At 44.1% G+C, this 22,151-nt stretch overlaps 1 protein-coding gene across 1 annotated transcript in view; it reads right to left on the bottom strand.

The window, feature by feature from the left end:
- Nucleotides 1–22,151, bottom strand: part of FOXO1 (forkhead box O1) — a 120,165-nt gene that overhangs the window by 79,893 nt on the left and 18,121 nt on the right. The gene's annotated exons all lie outside the window — the stretch shown is intronic.

The raw sequence follows: 22,151 nt of genomic DNA, 5'->3' as shown, positions 1-22,151 counted from the left end.
GAGCCGTGCTCCGGACAGAAGCGAGGACTTGCTGGCTCTCCCCGACTTGCCGGCTCCAGGCGGCCCAGGAGCAGGGACATGCCGGCTCCCTGGCGGCCAGGGAGCGGGGACTTGCTGGCTCCCAGGAGGGCCGGGAGCAGGGACATGCCAGCTCACAGGTGGACCAGGAGTGGGGACATGCCGGCTCCCGGGTGGGCCGGGAGCGGGGACATGCCAGCTCCCGGTGGACCAGGAGTGGGGACATGCCGGCTCCCAGGTGGGCCGGGAGCGGGGACATGCCAGCTCCCGGGTGGCTAGGAGTGAAGCCAGGGGAAAGAAGGCCTATTCTCGCACGAATATCGTGCAATGGGCCTCTAGTTTAAACATAAGAGGGAAGTGAAACCCTGAGAATCTCTGATTATATAGAAAATCTGCCTACAGTTTATACACACACATGCCAGGGGGAATCCTTTAAAAACAGTCTAGCCCTGGCCAGTTTGGCCCAGTGGATAGAGCGTCGGCCTGCGGACTGAGGGGTCCCAGGTTCGATTCTGGCCAAGGGCACATGCCTGGGTTGTGGGTTTGATCCCCAGTGGGGGGCATGCAGGAGGCAGCCAATCAATGATTCTCTCTCATCATTGATGTTTCTATCTCTCTCTCCCTCTTTCTTCCTCTCTGAAATCAATAAAGAAATACATTTTTTTTAAAAAGTCTAAGCTCAATATTTATTTTTGCTTTTGTTCCTACTAAAAAGCAAAAGTTATTTGTCAGCACTGAAAAAAAAAACAAAACAAGAGGGAAGTCTTGCCATTTAATGATTGGTGTGGTGAAGACAATAGGACCCTGGAGAGTATTATGCTAACAGAAATAAGCCAGTCAGAAAAAGACAAGTATCACATGATCTCACTCATCTGTGGAAGCTAATGAACAATATAAACTGAAGAAAAATATAGATCCAGAGACATAGAAGCATGGAAAAGGCTGTGGAAACTCAGAGGGAAGGCGGGGGGAAAGAAGGGGGGCGGGGGAGAGATTAACCAAAGAACTTGTATGCATAGATGCATAACCCATGGACACAGATAATAGGGTGGTAAAGGCCTGGGGTGGGGGGTGGGCGCAGGCTAGAGGGGTTAATGAGGGGGGGAAAGGGGGCATATGTAATACTTTCAACAATAAAGATTTAAAATTTAAAAATAAATCAGTAGGGCAGAACTGAAGTAGGGAGGGGTGGAGAAGGGAGGAGAGGGGAGGGGAGGGGAGGGGAGGGGAGGGGAGGGGAGGGGAGGGGAGGGGAGGGGAGGGGAAGGGACGGGAGGAGAGGAGAGAAGGCCTAATTATTTTTTTCCCCTAGAAGTACTGTGAAGACTACATGCTTTGGCAACAACACAGTTATTTTCTTTGTTTAAATCTTTTAAATTTCTTAAATGTGACCTCACACTATATGCCTTAAAGTACATCATCAAGATTCCCTCCTGGCACCACTAGGCTGGAATGTGATTAAGAACGAGAATAGAAGAGGCAATGCCTCCACACAGGTGTGACTTCCGATTCCCAAAGAGACTTAATGATGTTGTTAGGGTAAGTGAAAAAGAATGAAATCATTATAATGAATAAAGAAAAATGAAGCAGATGCAAAAATAACCACTGTCAAAGTCTTTGCTTCAGAGTTCTTAATCCTGTGGGGCCAAGAGAAGGAGGGCTTGGGATCCTATAGAAGGTGGGAGTAGCAACGTTGTGGTGGATAATGGCTGTGGTGGTAAAGGTCTCCCTGCTATAAGATTTATGCTCCAACTTCACAGCATAACCAAAGCAGACCTAACAGCTGAAGGATAACTTTAGAACAACCATGCCACAAAATCCAAATGTGACCTCACACTATATGCCAAAAGTAACTCAAAAGGATCAAAGACCTAAATGTGAGAACTAATGCCATTAAACTCTTAGAAGAAAATGTAAGCATAAATCTTTGTAATCTTGGATTAGGCAACAGTGTCTTAGCTATTGCACCAAAAGCACAAGCAAAAAAAGAAAAAAAGTATACTGGACTTCATCAAAATTGCTAATTTTTGTTCTTCAAAGAATACCACCACCATTTCTATATGCATGTTCATACCAGCAAGTACACAGTAGCCAAAAACTGGAAGCAACTCTTGAGTCCATTAATGTATGAATAAATAAACAAAATGTGGTACATACATACAATGGAATATTACTCAGCTTTAAAAAGGAAAAGAATTTTGTTATATGCTATATCTACATGAAGACATTATGCTAAGTGAAATAAACCAGCCACAAAAGGACAAATCCTGTATGACTGTCTCATGATATACCTAAAACAGTAAAATTCAGAGACAGAAAGTAGAATGGTGATTACCAGGGGCTGGAGATAGGAGGGTATGGGAACTTATGATTCAATGGTAAAGAGTTTCAGTTTTACAAGACGAAAGGAATTCTGGACATGGATGATGACAATACTTAATGCTATTGAAATATACACTTAAAAATGGTTAAGATGCCCTGCCCAGTGTGGCTCAGTTGGCTGAGAGTCATCTCATACATTGAAAGATCCCCGGTTTAATTCCCAGTCAGGACACATACCCAGGTTAAGGATTTGGTCACCAGTGTGCATGCAGGAGGCAACCGATCAATGTTTCTCTCACACATCGATGTTTGTTTCATTTTCTCTCTCCTTCCTCCCTCTCTAAAAATGAAAACATATATTTTAAATGGTTATGATAGTAAATTTACCTGTATTTTACCACAACTTTAAAAAAGAAAAAGAAAACATCACCAAGAAAGTAAAAAAACAACCCACAGAATGGGAGAAATTATTTGCAAATCATCCTATATAATAAGAGGTTAATATGCAAATCGACCGAACAACCGGTCGCTATGATGCGCACTGACCACCAGGGGGCAGACGCTCCATGCAGGAGCTGCCCCCTGGTGGTCAGTGCGCTCCCACAGGGGGAGCACCACTCCCCCACAGGAGCAGGCCTACGCCGTCAGTCGGATATCCCCCAACAGCTCCCAGACTGCAAGAGGGCACAGGCCGGGCTGATGGACGCCCTCCCCCGCCCAAGTACACGAATTTCGTGCACTGGGCCTCTAGTATATAAGAGATTTGTATCTAGAATATATAAAGAGATCTTCAATCTCAATAATAAAAACACAAATAAGGCAATTAAACACTGGTGAAAGTTCTGAAAGATATTTATCCAAAGATATACAAATGGCCAATAAACACATGAAAAGATGCTCAAGATAATCAGACATCAAAAAAATGGAAAACAAAACCACAATGAGATACCACTTCACAACCACTTGGATGGCTAAAATAAAACAGACAGTAATAAATGTCGTCACAGATATGAAGAAATTAGAATCCTCATACCCTCCTGATAGGAATATAAAATGGTACAACCACTGTGGAAAACAGTTTAGCAGTTCCTCAAAAGATTAATCATGGAGTTACCATCTGACCCAGAAACTTCACTCGTAGCCAACAGAAATGAAAATATGTGTGCGCGCACACACACACACACACACACAAACACATGCCAAAAAAAAACACAAAACACTGTAAGTGAATGATCTTAGCAACATTATTCATGAGTCAAAAAGTTTAAAAGACCTAAATGTTTATCAACTAACAAATGAATAAATAAAATGTAGTATACCCATACAATGGAATACTATTTGGCAACAAATAGGAATGAAGTACTGCCTCATGCTGTTACAACATGGACAGACCTTAAAAAATGTTACACTAAGTGAAAGCCGGTCACAAAAGATTATATGATTCCATTTATATGAAATGCCCAGAATAGGCAAATCCATAAACACAGAAAGCAGATAAAGAGTTAGTGGCCTAGAGAAACCAAGATGGCGGCATAGGTAAGCACCTAAACTGCTGCCTCGCACAACAATTTCAAAACTACAACTAAAAGACAGAACAGACACCATCCAGAACCATAGGAAAGCTGGCTGAGTGAAAATTCTACAACTAGAAGGAAAGAGAAAAGCTCACAGAGAATTGGAGGTACGGCAAAGGGTCTTTGTGCGTGCAGAGAGGAAGGGCGGCTAAGAGCCTGCCTGACTTTCTCTGGCGGGAGGGGGAAGGAAGCCCCCGACTGCACTGAACCCCAGTTCTGACTGCACTGAACCCCAGTTCCGGGCGAAACCCCGTGGACCCAGGCTCATACAGGGGGAGTCTGGACTGTCAGGTAGAGAGAAAGGCACCCAGAGACTCGGAGACCCGGGGGATACCCGGGGGAGCCCCGGTGGGCAGGGGTCGCGCGCGCGCCAGTGTGCACAAAGGCTGCGGAGGTTGCCACAGGCTTTCCCTAGCAGAAGGGAGTCGGAAGCACCTGACTGCACTGAACCCCAGTTCTGACTGCACTGAACCCCAGTTCTGACTGCACTGAACCCCAGTTCCAGGCGAGCCCCTGGGGACCCATGCTCTTACTAGGGGGAATCTGGACTCTCGGGAGCCGGGGTAGGCAGAGGTCTGAAGGCGCGCGTGCCAGTGCGCACAAAGGCTGCGGAGGTTGCCACAGGCTTTCCCTAGTGGAAGGGAAGTCAGAAGCTCCTGACTGCACTGAGCCCAGTTCTGACTGCACTGAACCCCAGTTCCAGGCGAGCCCCTGGGGACCCACGCTCTTGTGGGGGGAATCTGGACTCTCGGGCGGAGACTCGGGAGCTGGGGAAGGCAGAGGTCTGAAGGCACGTGCCTGCACGCAAGGGCAAGGCTGACTGGAAGCCAAGACTGTCTGCTCCGCCCTGAGACTCCACCCCATCCAAGCTGAGCACAGAGGCTATTGCAATTTGGCAAGTCTAATCCTACAAGGCTGTCTCCAGCAACAAACTTCTCCCAGCATAGACACAGCTGATCCTTACAGCCAACTGGCCTCGAGGTCAATTCCTCCCAGTGATACCAACAACAATCAAGACCTAACTACAACAAGACTGCAAACACAGTCCACAAAGGGGTGCACCAAGAGTGTCCACCTCAGGTTAACTGGGAAGGACGACCCACTGGGCCATATAGGAAACCTAACACACAAATCTACCCTACCAACTCAGGGAAGCAGCGAAAATGTGGCGTCAAAGAAACAGATCACAAATGAAAGAAATGGAGGAAAACAAACGACTGGATATAGAATTCAAAACCACGGTTAAAAGGCTTTTCAAGAATATCCTAGAAAAGGCCGATAAATATAACTAGACCCTCGAAGATATGAAAAAGGACCAACTAGAAATTAAACATACACTGACTGAAATAAAAAATATTATACAGAGACCCAACAACAGACTAGAGGAACACAAGAATCAAGTCAAAGAATTGAATTACAAAGAAGCAAAAAACACTCAACCAAAAAAGCAAAAAGAAAAAAAAAATCCAAAAAGTTGAAGATACTGTAAGAAGACTCTGGGACAACTTCAAGCGTACCAACATCAGAATTATGGGGGTGCCAGAAGAAGAGAGAGAGCAAGATACTGAAAACCTATTTGAAGAAATAATGACCGAAAACTTCCCCCACCTGGTGAAAGAAATAGACTTACAAGGCCAGGAAGCCCACAGAACCCCAAACAAAAGGAATCCAAAGAGGACCACACCAAGACACATCATAATTAAAATGCCAAGAGCAAAAGACAAAGAGAGAATCTTAAAAGCAGCAAGAGAAAAACAGTTAATTACCTACAAGGGAGCACCCATACGATTGTCAGCTGATTTCTCAACAGAAACCATGCAGGCCAGATGGGAGTGGCAAGAAATTTTCAAAGTGATGAATAGCAAGAACCTACAACCAAGATTACTCTACCCGGCAAAGCTATCATTCAGAATTGAAGGGCAGATAAAGAGCTTCACAGATAAGAAAAAGCTAAAGGAGTTCATCACCACCAAACCAGTATTATATGAAATGCTGAAAGGTTTTCTTAAAGAAGAGGAAGAAGAAAAAAGTAAAGATAAAAATTATGAACAACAAATACATATCTATCAACATGTGAGCCTAAAAATCAAGTGAATTAAAAACCTGAGGAATAGAATAATCTGTTGAATATAATAGAATCAGGGGAATAGAAAGGGAGTGGACTGATCATTCTCAGGGGGAAAGGGGTATGGGGGGTTCAGGAAGAGACTGGACAAAAATCATACACCTATGGATGAGGACAGTGGGGGGGCGGGGAGGTAAGGGCAGAAGGTGGGGTGGGAACCGTGTGGAGGGGAGCTATGGGGGGAAAAAGGAGAAACAATTTTAATAATCTGAATAAAGATTTATTTTAAAAGAAATTATTTTTTAAAAAAAAAAAGAGTTTGTGGCCTAGGGCTGGAAGGTAGGGAGCAATGAAGAACGACTGGCAATGGTTATAGTTTGGGGAGAGTGAGGGGGAGTGATGAAAATGTTCTAAAATTGATTGTGGTAATGGTTGCACAATTCTGTGGATATAGTAAAAACTACTGAATTGCACTTTTTAAATGGGTTAATTGAATGGTATGTAAAGTATAACTCAATAAAGCTATTATGAAGAAATATGAATATGGATATCCATTCCATATCTAAAAGATATCTTAGTCACAGTAACTCTCAGGATAGCAAAGAAAAGAACTCACAACTCTCCTTATTTCAATTATAGGAACTAACTTCCCTCAGCAGCTCCCTTGGTAACACTAACCCATGCAAACATCAGTAGACATGCCTGCTGTACATATGATGCAAAGCGCTTGAAGTTAAAAAAAATAAAAGTTACAAAGTACTACACCAAGTAAAACACTCATTATTAAGGCTGGAAACTAACTATGAAATGTTTCCTTTACAATCTAGGACCTGACAATAGCTCTTGAACATCAAAGTGTTTGCCCAAATAATAAATAGGTATGTGGTAGGATACCAATGCTTGATATTCCATAGATATGTGATTTTACAGTGAAACTTACAAGCTGTTTCACTTTTCTAATAAGAATGCAGATGGCAAAGTCCCCTCAGAATTTTCCCAATGACATCACAAAGCCTTGCTTTGTGTTGGACTAATTTGCAGGAAAAGACTCAGCAATTAACTGTTTCATGTCTATACAACCACATACAAGCTTATGTAATTGTCTTGCTATACTTAGACATCAACAAATGAGCAGTCTCATGTTCAATAAACTGAATATAAGCCTAAGAAGCTGCAGGGGAAAACATACAATTTATAAGTCACACTAAGTATATCATTAAGAAAAGTGGCTTTGGTCTTAATTTCTTTAAAACACACACACACACACACACACACTAAAAATTCATCATCAATTTAGCATCATTCACTAAAATCTACACCTCTACACCTACTAACAATATTTATGAGTCATAATCAATTAAGTATATAAACCACTTACCACATGGGGCACCTGGCATTTTTCTATCTGCCTGAAATGAAGTAATACATATCTAGAAAAATATAGGTTTTGAAAAATTCTGTTTTCTCAATTCCTCCTAGGAAAAGGATAAGTTGTGAATTCAAGATGATGAAATTTTTCTATAGGCTACTAAATATCTGCAGCTTCACAAAACCATTACAAGTTTCTTTTAATATGTAGGGAAAATTTTAATTGTTTCTAATCAGAAGTCCTTTAACACATAAGGCAACTTTTAAAGACTTAATATACAGTTTACTATTGCAATCTCTGGAACGAGGAGGAGGCATTTTATATATTCTTGAGGCCATTAAATAAGTGGGCCCTGACCAGGGTGACTCAGTTGGTTGGGCGTCATCTCATGCACCAGGAGGTTGCCAGTTTATTCCCAGTCAAGGGCATATGCCTGGGTTGTGCTCTCACATTGATGTTTCTCTCCCTCTCTCTCTCTCTCTAAAAATCAATAAGCTATTTTAAAAAAGATAACACTGCAATAAACATATGGATATGTATGTTTTAAAAGAAAAAAGAAATCACCATTGTCAGTTCTGTTTTTACTCAGGCTTCATAATCTGCTTGTCAAACACTACTGAAATTTTTGAGGTTTATAATCCTTGAACAAATACCTTGTGAAAACTATAACGAAAATATGTGTACAACGTTCTGGCAACAATTGTATATAGATGGAAATCTAGAAGATGTCATGTCTGGATTTCTCACCTCTAATCAGTGCCTTCTACAATTGTTCAGGGCTGGTCCCTTTTGTAGGAAGGGACTCAAGTTCTGACAAGGGTGATGGCTTCACCAGTCCTTCATCCTCCACTGGGGGCCCACCCTACCCACTATCAAGGATCTGAGAGTGGTGCTGGCCATTCAGATGCACTGTCCTTTAACTGCTGCCTCCTCCCTGGAGCTCACAGCTTTGGAAAAAGCAAGGGAGTCAGTTAAACCCCTGCCAATTCAACTGCCACAACAAAATATACATTCCTGGGCAAGTTCTTCTAACTCTGGGTCTCCTGATGATATTTACCTTTAAAGATTGCTGTGAGAATAAAATAACATTTAAAACAAGCCTAGCACAGTATCTAGCACCAAGTACAAGCTGAATATAAATAAATAGAGGCCCGGTGCATGAAATTCGTGCATGGGTAGGGTCCCTAGGCCTGGCCCAGCGATCAGGGCCCATTGGGACCTTCTGGCTGCCGGCCAGGGCCTTCCTTCCCCAGCTGCTGGCTGCCGGCCGGGGCCTTCCTTCGTTCCGTGCCACCCCCAGTGGTCAGCACATGTCATAGCAAGCGATCAAACTTCCGGTCTCCCTGTCGAATTCCCGAGGGGACACTTTGCATATAAGCCTTTTATATATAGACTAGTGGCCCAGTGCACGAAATTCGTGCACGAGGGGTGGGGGGGTGGGGTATCCCTCAGCCCGGCCTGCACCCTCTCCAATCTGGGACCCTCAGGGGATGTCCGACTGCCAGTTTAGACCTCATCCCTGTGGGATCAAGCCTAAAATGGCAGTCAGACATCCCTCTCGCAATCCGGGACCGCTGGCTCCTAACTACTCACCTGCCTGCCTGCCTGATCGCCCCCAACTACCGCCCCCCCCCCCCCGCTGGCCTGCTCGTCCCTAACTACCATCCCCCACTGGCCAGCTCGCCCCCACCGGCCAGCTCACCCCCACATGCCCCTCCCTGCCAGCCTGCTCGCCCACCCCTGCCAACTGCCCCACCCACCAGCCTGATCAGCCCCAACTGCCTCCCCTGCCAGCCTGACCGCCCCAACCTCCTCTGCCTCGGCCCCACCACCATGACTTTGTCCGGAAGGTCTCCCAGTCTAATTAGCATATTACCATTTTATTAGTATAGATTAACTACAGATGAGAGCAAATATTTTGAAACACCACACATTAGGGTCATTTCCAAGTTGCAATATACATTTTTACCCACATTCCATTATTTAACAATGATATGTCTACCCACTTTAACTATGTTTTAATTCTTGAAATTTGTTTTTCTGTCAGCATGGTTCAGTGGTAGAGAATAGTGGAATACAGTGTAGGATTTTCTTCCTTTCTAATTTTAGGATCATCTTGAACTGGTTTAGCTTAGGTTAGTACAATAACAGTGAAGCAGGTCATTTAAGAATCCAGTAACTTAAAAGGTTGCTCTAGAAAAACATACCAAGGTAGATGAGAAGATGAATATGATCACCATCATTTACAGAGCAATATTAAAGGGATGTAAGAAAGACATAATATGAAGTAAGTTGTTTTTACATTTTCATCAAGAAAAATGTCATACGTTATTTCTTAAATGTCTGTTACACGCCCATTATCTGAGGTACTATATTCAGCTGTTTCTGGGGACCAGAAAAGAGAAGGGAAGAATTTTTCCCTAAAGAGCTAGCAGTCTACCCTGGCTGGTGTGGCTCACTTGGTTGAGCATCATCCTATGCACCGAAAGGTTGCTGGTTCAGTTCCCAGTTAGGGCACATGCCCAGGTTGCAGGCTCAATCCCTGGTAGGCGGTATTCAGGAGGCAGACAATCGATGTTTTGTGCTCACCTGGATGTCCTCTCTCTCTCTACCTCTCTCTCCCTCTCCTTTCCACTCTCTCTAAAAAAATCAATTAAAAAAAATTTTTGAAGACAATTAGCAGTCCAGGGAGATACAGGAAGCAAGAGACAACTCCAGAAGAAGTTTCACAAGAAGGTGGAGCCTTTAAAAGGAATCAGAGGAAAGGCAGAAATCCCATTCAACTAGGAGGAAATAAAAAAAAGCTTCATAAAGGAGATGGCAAGAGGTCATGTGGCAGGAGAAAGGAATCACAGCAAGAGTAGGGTGTGACCAATGGCAGCTCCATAAAGGAATCAGGGGTGGGACTGGGTTCGGCTTGAGCTGAGTGCCAGGGAGCTGGGATTTCAGAAGGCAGCAAACTCATGCCCTCTTATGACAGTGATGAGAAGAACTGAATCAAACTCTATGTTCATGGAAAGAAAGCTGAGGCCAGATGGTGTAAGAAGTCTCTGTAAGTCATTTAGTAGATAATAAATCAAGGGTTTTTAATTTTAATTAAATTTTTTCCCTTTTTTAAAGGAAAAAATACAGAATAATTTTGACTAGAGCAAGGTTTTTCAACCTCAGCAGTGCTGACATTTGAGGCCAGGTAATGACCTCTGTTAGGGGGTCTGTCTTGCGCATTCCTGGATGTTTATCAGCAATCCTGGTCTTCCCCTCTAGATGCCAGTAGCATCTCTCCCCCCAAATTTTGACAACCAAAAATGTTTCCCAAATTGCAAAGGGGGGAAAACTCTCACCCCCATCACCACCACCAGCTGAGAACCACTAGTCTAGTCTTTTGCACAGGAAGAATGTAGAAATACTTAGAATTTTTTCCTTTCTCCCTTCGATCTGAAAAATTTCTGCAGATAAAATGGACTGAAGACAGGGAAGACAGCTTTATCTTCTTATGTGTCAAACCCCAACCACTTAGCCATCACAAAAATCCCAGAAGAATTATTCTCATTTTACAGGTGATAAAACCTATATTTAATGTTAACTTACCCAAAGTTCTGCTAAGTTCAACAAGCTTGAATAGATTTGGTGACAATACTCTAGGTCAGTGGTCAGCAAACTCATTAGTCAACAGAGCCAAATATCAACAGTACAACGATTGAAATTTCTTTTGAGAGCCGAAAACCGACTTCTGCGCTTGGGCCACGAAGTTTCAATCGCGCTGTACGTGCGCGCCCGCACGTGGTATTTTGTGAAGAGCCACACTCAAGGGTCCAAAGAGCCACATGTGGCTCGCGAGCCGCAGTTTGCCGACCACTGCTCTAAGTTCTAAACACTACTACTGCCCCAAGAAGCCCTTAGGTACACAGAAAGTCCATTACTTAATAAAACAAATATTAATAACCCTGTACATAATCCCATGCTAAAATGGCACAAATCCCATCCATTAGGAACTACTTGTTCAGGAAAAATCTAACGTGCCACCACTTCATACAGGCAACATATGCAAAAGCAGTTGAAAGAATCACTGTGGGCTGACATGACCTTTTTTTTTTAATTTATTGAAATGACATTAATTAATAAACTTATAGGCTGACATGATTTCTTTTTTTTTAATTTTTTTAAAATATATTTTATTGATATTTTACAGAGAGGAAGGGAGAGGGATAGGGAGTTAGAAACATCGATGAGAGAGAAACATCAATCAGCTGCCTCCTGCACACCTCCCACTGGGGATGTGCCCGCAACCAAGATACATGCCCTTGACCGGAATCGAACCTGGGACCCTTCAGTCCGCAGGCCGACGCTCTATCCATTGAGCCAAACCGGTTTCGGCCTGACATGATTTCTTAACGGCTAAATGGGGAGACAGAGAGGATAAATAATATTTGGAAGCAAGATCCAAAGCCACGCAACACCTCCCTCTGAAGCCAGGGTTGTCATTGCCTCTGAACCACACGACTCTCCTCTTTGTGCTTCTTTCAAAGCAAAGCCAAAGCCTTTCTCTTGGCAAGGGGTATCCTGGGAGTTATCCAGGCCAACTGATCCTCTAGCAAGAAGGGCAGCTTTGGTATCCCACAACTCCCACCAATTCCAGGAGGGCAGCCTGAGCAAGTCACACAGTCTCCCTTGGCCTTCGTTTCCTATTCATACATTGGAGATACTTCCAAATGGCAAGAAGACTGAACAGTACTTCATAAACTTTGGATGACAGCTTAAGAACATTACCTCATTCTTGTCCCTTAAGTAAGGGCTTAGTAGCCTTCCTGAAGCTTAAGCTCACCAAGAACAAAGTCTTTTCTGTCCAAACGAGGCCAGTATTTGTTCTTTCTATTTGCCAACCCCTAGAGCAGTGGTCGCAAACTCATTAGTCAACAGAGCCAAATATCAACAGTACAACGATTGAAATTTCTTTTCAGAGCCAAATTTTTTAAACTTAAACTTCTTCTAACGCCATTTCTTCAAAATAGACTCGCCCAGGCTGTGGTATTTTGTGGAAGAGCCACACTCAGGGGGCCAAAGAACCGCGTGTGGCTCACGAGCCGCGGTTTGCCTACCACTGCCCTAGAGCATCATCAGGCTGAGTCTATCTCCCTGTGAAATCAAGTACTTTTCCTCCTTCTAAGCAGTATGTGCAGGGGTGACAGAGCCCAGAGTGAAACAAAATAGAGCCTACCTGGTGAGGAAAACATGGGGCAACTCCTTTTTTGCCTCACTGTGAGCCATGACTGGGTCACTTGAGTCAACTCTTCCCAACTGCTCATTAATCATCATCACAAACATATTCTTTCTCAAAAGATAAGCAAATTCACTAACCCAAGGACTCTCTATCAAAGTCGTTTTTCATCTTTAAGAGTCTAGTTAACTAGCTGGACAAGCCAGCAAAACTTCTATCTTAAGATTCTGTTAACTGATCATCTACCTATTAATTTTATTTTACCTTTGTATTTCCAACTTAAATTTAAAGTCCTATTTTTTTCTCCAAGATTCCAAAGACAATCATCTCTCCTGTGTAGCAAATTGGTTAAGAGCCTGATATCATATCTAATAAAAGAGTAATATGCAAATTAACCATCACTCTGCTACACCCACAACCCACACCCACCAGCCAATCGGGAGCGAGTATGCAAATTAACCCCAACCAAGATGGCTGCGGCCACCGAGAGAGCAGGAGGGAGGCTTGGGTTTCCCCGGCGATGGAGGAAGCCAAGCTTTCCACACACCCTAGAGGGACCAGGCCTCCACTCAAGGCTACAAAGTTTCAATTATAGAAGATAAATAAAACCCAACAAAAATGGCAGCAGACACGGAGCTGGAGAGAGCAGGAGGCTAGGGTTGCCCCCGGTGATGGAGGAAGCCAAGCTTCTGCAGCCCTGGCCTGCTTTGGCCTCCGCTTAAGGCTACAAAGTTTCAATTATAGAAGATAAATAAATCCCAGATATCAGGGCCTCCACTTGGGTCGCCAGGGGGCATGGCCGGCCTGCAAACCACCACAGGCCCCTTGCCCAGGCTGCCCCACTCCCCAAGGGAAACCCCACCCTGATCCGGGACACCCTTCAGGGCAAACCAGCTGGCCCCCACCCGTGCACTAGGCCTCTATCCTATCTAATAAAAGAGTAATATGCAGATTAACCATCACTCCAACACATAAGATGGCTGCCCCCATGTGGACACAAGATGGCCACCACAAGATGGCCAGCAAGGGAGGGCAGTTGGGAGGGACCAGGTCTGCAAGGGAGGGCAGTTGGGGGCGATCAAGCCTGCAGGGGAGGGCAGTTGGGAGGGATCCAGGCCAGCAGAGGAGTGAAGTTGGGGGTGACTGGGCCTACAGGGAAGGACAGTTGGGGGAGACCCAGGCCTGCAGGGGAAAGCAGTTGGGGGTGACCAGGCCTGCAGGGAAGGGCAGTTAGGGGCAAACAGGCTGGCAGGGGAGCAGTTAGGCATCAATCAGGCTGGCAGGGGAGTGGTTAGGGGGTGATCAGGCTGGCAGGCAGAAGCGGTTAGGGGCAATCAGGATGGCAGGCAGGCAGGCAAGCAGTTGGGAGCCAGCAGTACTGGATTGTGAGAGGGATGTCCGACTGCCCGATTCCACCGGGATCGGGCCTAAACGGGCAGTTGGACATCCCTCGAGGGGTCCCAGATTGGAGAGGGTGCAGGCTGGGCTGAGGGACCACCCCGCCCCGTGCACAAATTTTGTGCACTGGGCCTCTAGTCTGCAATAAAACCCACTGGCATCTTGATTCCATCACTTACTGTATGACAATGGGCAAATTATTTAACTTTGTGCTTCAGTTTCCTCATGTAAGAAATAGGTATAGTAATGATATTTACCTTATATGTTTATGCAATGAGATAATAAATATAAAGTTCCAGTTCTCTTCTCTTCCCTTTAAGAGTATAACAAATGAATACTTGCTTGAATCCAATATTCTCTCAAGGAATAGATGAAAAACCACAAATTTCATTATCATTTCAAAAACCTTAGTGCTTCTTCTAATAAAAGTATTTGTTACTTGAAAACATAAAAAAGGCAAACTATAAAGAACAAATAAATTACTCATATTTATACAATCCAAAAACAATCCACCACTAATACTTATGGATATTTCCTTCCAGATATTTCACACAATTGGAAACTGAAAGAGATTTCATACAACTGGATCAGTACACATACAATTCTGTATTCTGCTTTTTCATATTGCCAGGTATTTTTCCAAATCATGAAAAGTTATTCCAAAACGTAAGATAAGTATTCCAGAATGCCCTATCAAACCTGCTGCAGAATCAATAGAAAAGTTAGGTCTAGCTTGGAGTTTTGGCTCTTTCTTTAGTTTTCATTGGTGTTTTTTATCTATAAATATTCCATATAATCAAGAAGTCCATAAACAAAAAATGAAAGCCCCAGATTCCAAACTACTCTGTTATTTTTTTATTATGAGAGAGAGAGAGAGAGAGAGAGAGAGAGAGAGAGAGAGAGAGAGAGAGAGAGAGAGAGAGAGAAGAAAGAAAGAAAGAAACATTGATCAGTTGTCTCCTACATGTGCCTGACTAAGGATCAAACCCGTAATCTGGGCATGTGCCCTGACCAGAAATTGAACCAGCCATCTTCTGGTGTACAGGACAACACTCCAACCAACTGAGCTACACTGGCCAGGGCCCAACAACCCTGAATTTTAAGTCCAAGTATTTAAGTCCAAGTATTTAGCATTGGCTAATGCTAAAATGTATATTATGGCATAATTATATAGCTTCCTGCTCTGAGCACCTCAACTTGCCCTACAAGTACTTCCCAGTGGTATCATTAACCCTATTTTACAGATGAAGAAGCTAGTACAGCAGTGATGTGACTTCTCTAAACATGAATTATTGGGTTACCAATCTAGAAACAAAATCCAGCACTCCTAATATTTACTGCAAAATTACAGGTCTGGGCTAGCTCATAAGGTTATTATAAAAAGCAAATGCTACAAGCAAGTCTGACAGTTCTGAAATGACCCCAACATCAGTTCTGGATCACACTAATGATCTAAGGGGCATCTTCCCAGGGGTTTGAGAGAATATACATCTACCAAGGATCTCTAATGTGTTGTAGACACTGGCACTGGCTGGCCAATTATCACTGACCAAAATTACAGGTGGGGAAATTGAGACAGAGGAAATTGAAACACATCCCCATCAATCTGTGATTAAGACAGGACACTCTTCCATCTCAGCTCACCCCAGGGGGTGCCAAGTAGATAAAGCTTTTATGTGGACTGACAAGGAGAATAGGAACTTTGCTGCCTAGGAAAAAGTTACTGGGAGGGAGAAATGAGATGGGAGGATGAAATGACAACCAATTAGAAGCCGAACATAGAGAGCCAAATCCAATAGAGTGGGAGAAACATTCATGATATAAGATCCACAGAGTCCCAAGGGATGTACCAAGTTACACATTCAGCATTAGCTCAGGTGCTTCCCAAGTGGTTTACAGGAGCGTATAGCCCTTCATATTGGTGATCTCAACTCCAACAAGTCTGGTTTAACTGAGTCAAATCTATGTAATCAACAGATAAAATGTCTATCTATGAAATTATTCACCCAAAATAAAGGGGCAGCATTCTCTTTCATCCTTATTAAAGACAAACTCATACAACCCTTTGGTTTTAACTCCTGTTATTAATGAAGAGACTACTCTAGTCCACAGTCTCATATTCTCAGGCCAGAAATTAACATTTAAAACTTCAAAATGTGAACTCAGCCAACACCACCGTTCTCAAAGTTAATAATTTCCACATTTAATACAGATGGAACAGGAAGGTTACAGAATTTGCTAAACTAGACTATGGCTAGAGACAGTTCAAAATTCACCATTGCAAAGTACAAAGACACTTTTTTAGCTCAATGAGAGCAGTTGATGACATTATATTGACATGGCTATGATTACTCATCTTACACCTCGATGTGGTTCTCTCCTCCCAAAAGTCATATATAGGTTAACTACATGTCACAAAATGGGATGGATCTGTGAGTGCAAATGCAATGAAAATTTACATCTAAATGACCTGACGCTGGAAAAGGTATTTTCTTCACACCCCTGCCAGTACAAACCGAAGTTAGCAAAAATATCTTTCAAAACAGGCAAACACATACTTACAGATTTTAGCTTACAAGGCTAGAATCCACAGAGTTGCTTCCATTTAGCTTATTCCCCTCAGTCACTCTCCTCCTCACAGATTTCCTCTTTATGGGCCTTGCTTAATGTGGGACTTGTAGCTTGTTCATACCCAGTGAGAAGAACAGTACTACCATCCTCCAAACACTGGTTACAATCCACATAGACTTTGCTGGCCCCGAATTCTTTTACCTCTCTCTCTTCTACATCAAAACTAGCTATGGGGACCCTATTCAGAGTATGCTGAATGCCCAAGGGCAATTGGAGTGTAGAGGCCTTCTTCAGAGTACACTGGATGTTCAAGGCCACTCTGAGCATGGGAATCTTAATCAGAAGTACTCAAGGTTGAATTGCTATATGCAGGTGCAAAGCAAGAATGCAGCAAGATGTACACTGTGCAAGCATGCCCTTCTATAACCCAAATAGTGAGGTCGCTATTTGGAAAGAAGTCTCTTTTATCTAAGTAGTATAAAGCTGTTATTTACCAGCCAGTACGGGGCTGTATTATGGGGAAGATGTTATTGACCTGCAGGCTGCTGCTGTGGGTACAGAGGCTGCTGCTTTTGTGTGGGAAAGATGTACTGTTACCTACCGGGTGTGCAGCTACTGTATGGGACTTCGCTTTGAAGAACTGTTTTGTCTAGTGGCTCTTTATTAGTAATGGCTCCTATAATAAAGACTCTCTTATATACTCACAACTTCTCATGGCTTCTCTGCTGAATACCCAGCATCTAAAAGGATCCAGTCCCTGGCAGAGGGGCTCGGACCCAACAGTTGGTGTAGAGGAGCAGGATGAAGGGACTGAGTCCCAACACTAGCACAGGCTTTTTCAAGCCACCCTACCAGAAGCATGCTGTGCCTGGACAGGACACTACCACCCCACTGTGTACTTCATCCATTTCCCAGCCACAACAAACTTGCTTGGGGGTTCTGGGTTTTGATAACATATAGAAAAACTAAGTTCCCTGAAGCGCTTATTAAGGAGTTAGGACTGGTTACCTGGGGAAAGAATAATGATGGGAATTGGCTTCATGTACCTGAATGGGAAATAAACTAATTCAATGTAGCTCCCAAACCCAGAAACAGAAGCAAGCTGAGCTGGGAATGTGGGACAGAAGTAATAATAGGTGAAGATGTTGTATTGTACCCCAAATCTCACAAAGGACGCCTCAAGTCGTCAAATTATGGAGTCATTTATTAAAGGCCGGGGGCATACGAGGGGGCAAAAGTGCTCCAGATCTCGCAGCCCCGAAAGGTTCGCCACATCTGGCTTATATGCAGAATATCACAAAGGTATCGATTACATCTTTGGGTTTGGAATGAGGAACCTGGTTTGCACAAAGCAGTTACAGAGGCGAAATTGAGCAAGGTAGTTATCTATAGTGTTGGGTCTATGGATCACTAAATCAACAGAAACACATCATCTGGGGCCACCGAGGCAATACTATCTAATAAAAGAGTAATATGCAAATTGACCGTACCTCCACTACAACCACCAGCCACATCCACCAGCCACACCCACCAGCCAATCAGGAGCGAATATGCAAATAAACCCAACCAAGATGGCTGCAGACACAGAGAGCAGAAGGGAGGCTTGGGTTTCCCCGGCAATGGAGGAAGCCACGCTTTCCGCCTTCCCTTGCCCGCCCAGGCCTCCACTCAATGCTACAAAGTTTCAATTATAGAAGATAAAAAAAAATCCCAACAGAAATGGCGGCAGCCACGGAGCTGGAGAGAGCAGGAGGCCAGGGTTGCCTGCGGCGATGCAGGAAGCCAAGCTTCTGCAGCCCTGGCCTGCTTTGGCCTCCGCTTAAGGCTACAAAGTTTCAATGATAGAAGATACATAAATCCCAACAGAAATGGCTGCCACCACCGAGGGAGCAGAAGGCTTGGCTCCACTCCAGGCTACAAAGTTTCAATTGTAGAAGATAAATAAACCCCAGATACCAGGGCCTCTGCTTGGGTCGCCGGGGGGCATGGCCGGCCTGCAAACCACCACAGGCCCCTCGCCCAGGCCGCCCCACACCCCAAGGGAACCCCCACCCTGATCCGGGACACCCTTCAGGGCAAACCAGCTGGCCCCCACCCATGCACCAGGCCTCTATCCTATCTAATAAAAGAGTAATATGCAGACTGACCATCACTCCAACACACAAGATGGCTGCCCCCATGTGGTCAAAGATCCTGCCCCCATGTGGACACAAGATGGCCACCACAAGATGGCCTGCAGGGGAGGGCAGTTAGGAGTGACCAGGCCTGCAGGGGAGGGCAGTTGGGGCGATCAAGCCTGCAGGGGAGCAGTTAGGCATCAATTAGGCTGGCAGGGGAGTGGTTAGGGGGTAATCAGGCTGGCAGGCAGAAGCGGTTAGGGGCAATCAGGAAGGCAAGCAGGCGAGCAGTTGGGAGCCAGCAGTCCTGGATTGTGAGAGGGATGTCCTACCAGGATCGGGCCTAAACGGGCAGTCGGACATCCCTCGAGGGGTCCCACATTGGAGAGGGTGCAGGCTGGGCTGAGAGACCACTCCCCCTCTGCACGAATTTCGTGCACCAGGCCTCTAGTTTAGAATAATTGTGCTGTCCCGATTCTGGGATCACTGAGTCAACCGGAATGCATTATCTGTAGCTACTGAGGCAATTTAGGGTAATTGTGCTGTTCTGATTCCAGGACCACTGAGTCAACCGAAACTCATGATCTGTAGCTACTGAGACAATTTAGGGTAACTGAGCTGTCCTGGTTCCCAGAAGAATGTGCTTCGATAACCAGTGAGATCACAATCAATGGGATATTCAAACCACCATCAATGGAGTATTCAATTGATTGGGATAGCATACATAAGTTCAGAAAATCAAAATAACTTTTCTATTGTTTTAGCAAGAAAATAAATACAGAAGCCAAACAGCAGGGTTAAAATTAAGGTTAAAAACGGCAGTTTCTACCTGAGATGATTGCTACCATACTTCAAAGAAGGTTCAATATAGAAATAAACTTGTAGCAATGTGAGAGGTAATGGATTCTCAAAACCTCCAAATGGTTCCTGTATCAGGTGGTAGTTTTAAATTTGTTCAAATGCTCCACAATTCTTCATACCTTCTATTACACAAATAAACTTAGCCCTTGGACTAAGAAATAAAGGGGAACGCCAACACTTTAAGATAACTCCTATACAGACAACTTGTCAGACAGTAAATCTTCTACTTGTAAATACTTCTGAATGGGATTAGATCTAATAATAATTCAGTGACCATTCCCAATGGCAGTAGTAAACACAACAGGGTTGTTGCAATAAAGTAGAACACACCAGTAACCAACAATGACCTTTAAAGGAACTTTTCACTTAATTTACATTAACACATGGGAGAAATTTATTAAAATCAAATATTTGAATGAGGGGGCTAAAAATTAGGAGGAAAAAGCAAAGGAGGAGTTAGAAAAAATAGAGAAGGATGTAGGAGATGATAAAAAGTAAGTGCCCTTATAACAGGATCCATTTAGATATGTATCCTCAACAGCTCAGAAGGCTACATGTGGCATTCTTCAATTAGTGCACAACCGAGAACAGAACAGATAAGACAACCTACATTTTTAACTAATGTACCCTGGGTGTTGGCCTTAGATGGGAATATTTTTTAAAAAACTAAAAAAAAAAAAAAACAACTAATGAACAAAACGCAAGTCTATTAGAAGATTGAGGAAAAGGGAGCAGGAGAATCATGATCTTCCGTTTAAAGCAGTTAAAGCGAAAGTTGACTTGTGACTTTTAAAAGAGAAATATTGTAAAACTCTGGCTTCAAGATTTCGTTCTACATCAAATTTTAGATATTTTAATTTCATGACAATTCAAAAGGGATAATTTTGTTTAAATCTTTATTGTCCAAAGTATTACGGATGTCCCCTTTTTCTTCCCACTGACCCTTTCTAGCCCGCACCCTCAGCCCCCAACCACCTACCCCACCCTCAGGCCTTCAACACTATTATCTGTGTCTAGGGGTTGTGCATATATGCATACAAGATAAAAGGGATAATTTTTTATGGTGGTTCTGATTAGATTCAGGAAACAGAATCACACATGTAAACTTTTAGTAAGTAGCAGCAAAATCCTCCTCCCTCATGGGAGAAGTGCAAATATGGTTCCTTTTGCACATTTCTGTGCTGCTGCTGGCACACTTAGGACTTGTAAAAGCATCATAAAAAGACATGACAGACAGAGGATCCAAGATGGCGGCGTAGGTAAACACCTAAACTGTTGCCTCGCACAACAATTTCAAAACTACAACTAAAAGACAAAACATCTATCACCCAGAACCACGGGAAAGCTGGCTGAGTGGAAGTTCTACAACTAGAAGGAAAGAGCAAACAGCATTGAGGGGTGCACAAGTGCTGAAAAGCTGAGGTACGGAGGCGCGTGTATCGGGCTGGCGACGGGCGACTGGGAGCGCTGCTTTTTTCAACCCGAAGGGAGACAAGCTCCCGATTACTCTGAACTCCAGTTTCTGGAGAGACGCGGGGCACCCAAACTCCTACGGGGAGAAGCTGGCTGGACTGTCTGCCGTGGAGTCGGAAAGTGAGGGAGGCTTGTTTGCAGGGCTGCGCACAGGAATAATTGTTTACTGGGCTGGGGTGCGGGATGCGGGGACTCCATCAGAGACGCAGAGCCGGCTTACTGGCAGCCATCGCTGTTTGCCACGCCCTAGCCTAGTCACACCCTGAGACCCCACCCTGCACAATCTACAAACCCACCCAAGCTCCAAGCAGCAGCTTTAGCATATGAATGGCCTGCCCTATTGCAGCTTAACCTAGCAAACTTGCAGCCCAGGTCAGACAGCTCCAAAACCTCCAAATCCCAAGCAAAGAGGAGAAAACTGTAGTTCTCGCTGTAGCTCCTGCTGGGTGGCCTCAGACAGTAGCTGACCTGCACCCCATTGGAGATCCAGAAGCCAGTGTACCTAGTGGTCAGTGTGAGACACCAGATTTCAACTTCTAACATCCATAAGTGACACATTCAAGAAGCAGACTCAGTGAGCACCAAAGCCCCACTGAAACAAGTCCTGCACCATAAGCGTGTCTCCAGCGCAGCAGTTCTTCCATTATAGACACAGCGGGTCCTCACAGCCAATTGGCCTGGAGATCAATTCCTCCCAGTGTACCAACAGCAATCAAGGCTTAACTACACCAAGACTTTGCACTCAGCCCACAAAGGGGTGTACCAAAGGCATCCACTTCAGGTGATTGGGGAGGCTGAGCTACTGGCCCCTATAGGTCACCTACCACACAAAGCCACTCCATCAACACAGGGAAGCAACAAAATGCGGAGACAAAGAAACATGTCACGAATGAAAGAAATGGAGGAAAGCAAACTACTGGACGACATGGAGTTCAGAACCACATTTATAAGGTTACTCAAGAATCTTCTAAAAACCGCTGAGGAACTTAGTGAGACCTTTAAGGATCTTAATGAGAATGCCAAAAAAATGGAAAAGGACCAGTCAGAAATTAAGCATACACTGTCTGAAATAAAGAATATACAGAAACTCAACTGTAGATCAACGTACCCCAAGAATCAAACCAAAGATCTGAAATATGAGGAAACAAAAACCACCCAACCAGAAAAA

Source organism: Plecotus auritus (genome assembly GCF_963455305.1).
Source record: "Plecotus auritus genome assembly, chromosome: 3".
Lineage (NCBI taxonomy): Eukaryota > Metazoa > Chordata > Mammalia > Chiroptera > Vespertilionidae > Plecotus > Plecotus auritus.
The sequence above is the reverse complement of the archived record's forward strand: the minus strand, read 5'-3'. Positions and strand labels throughout refer to the sequence as shown.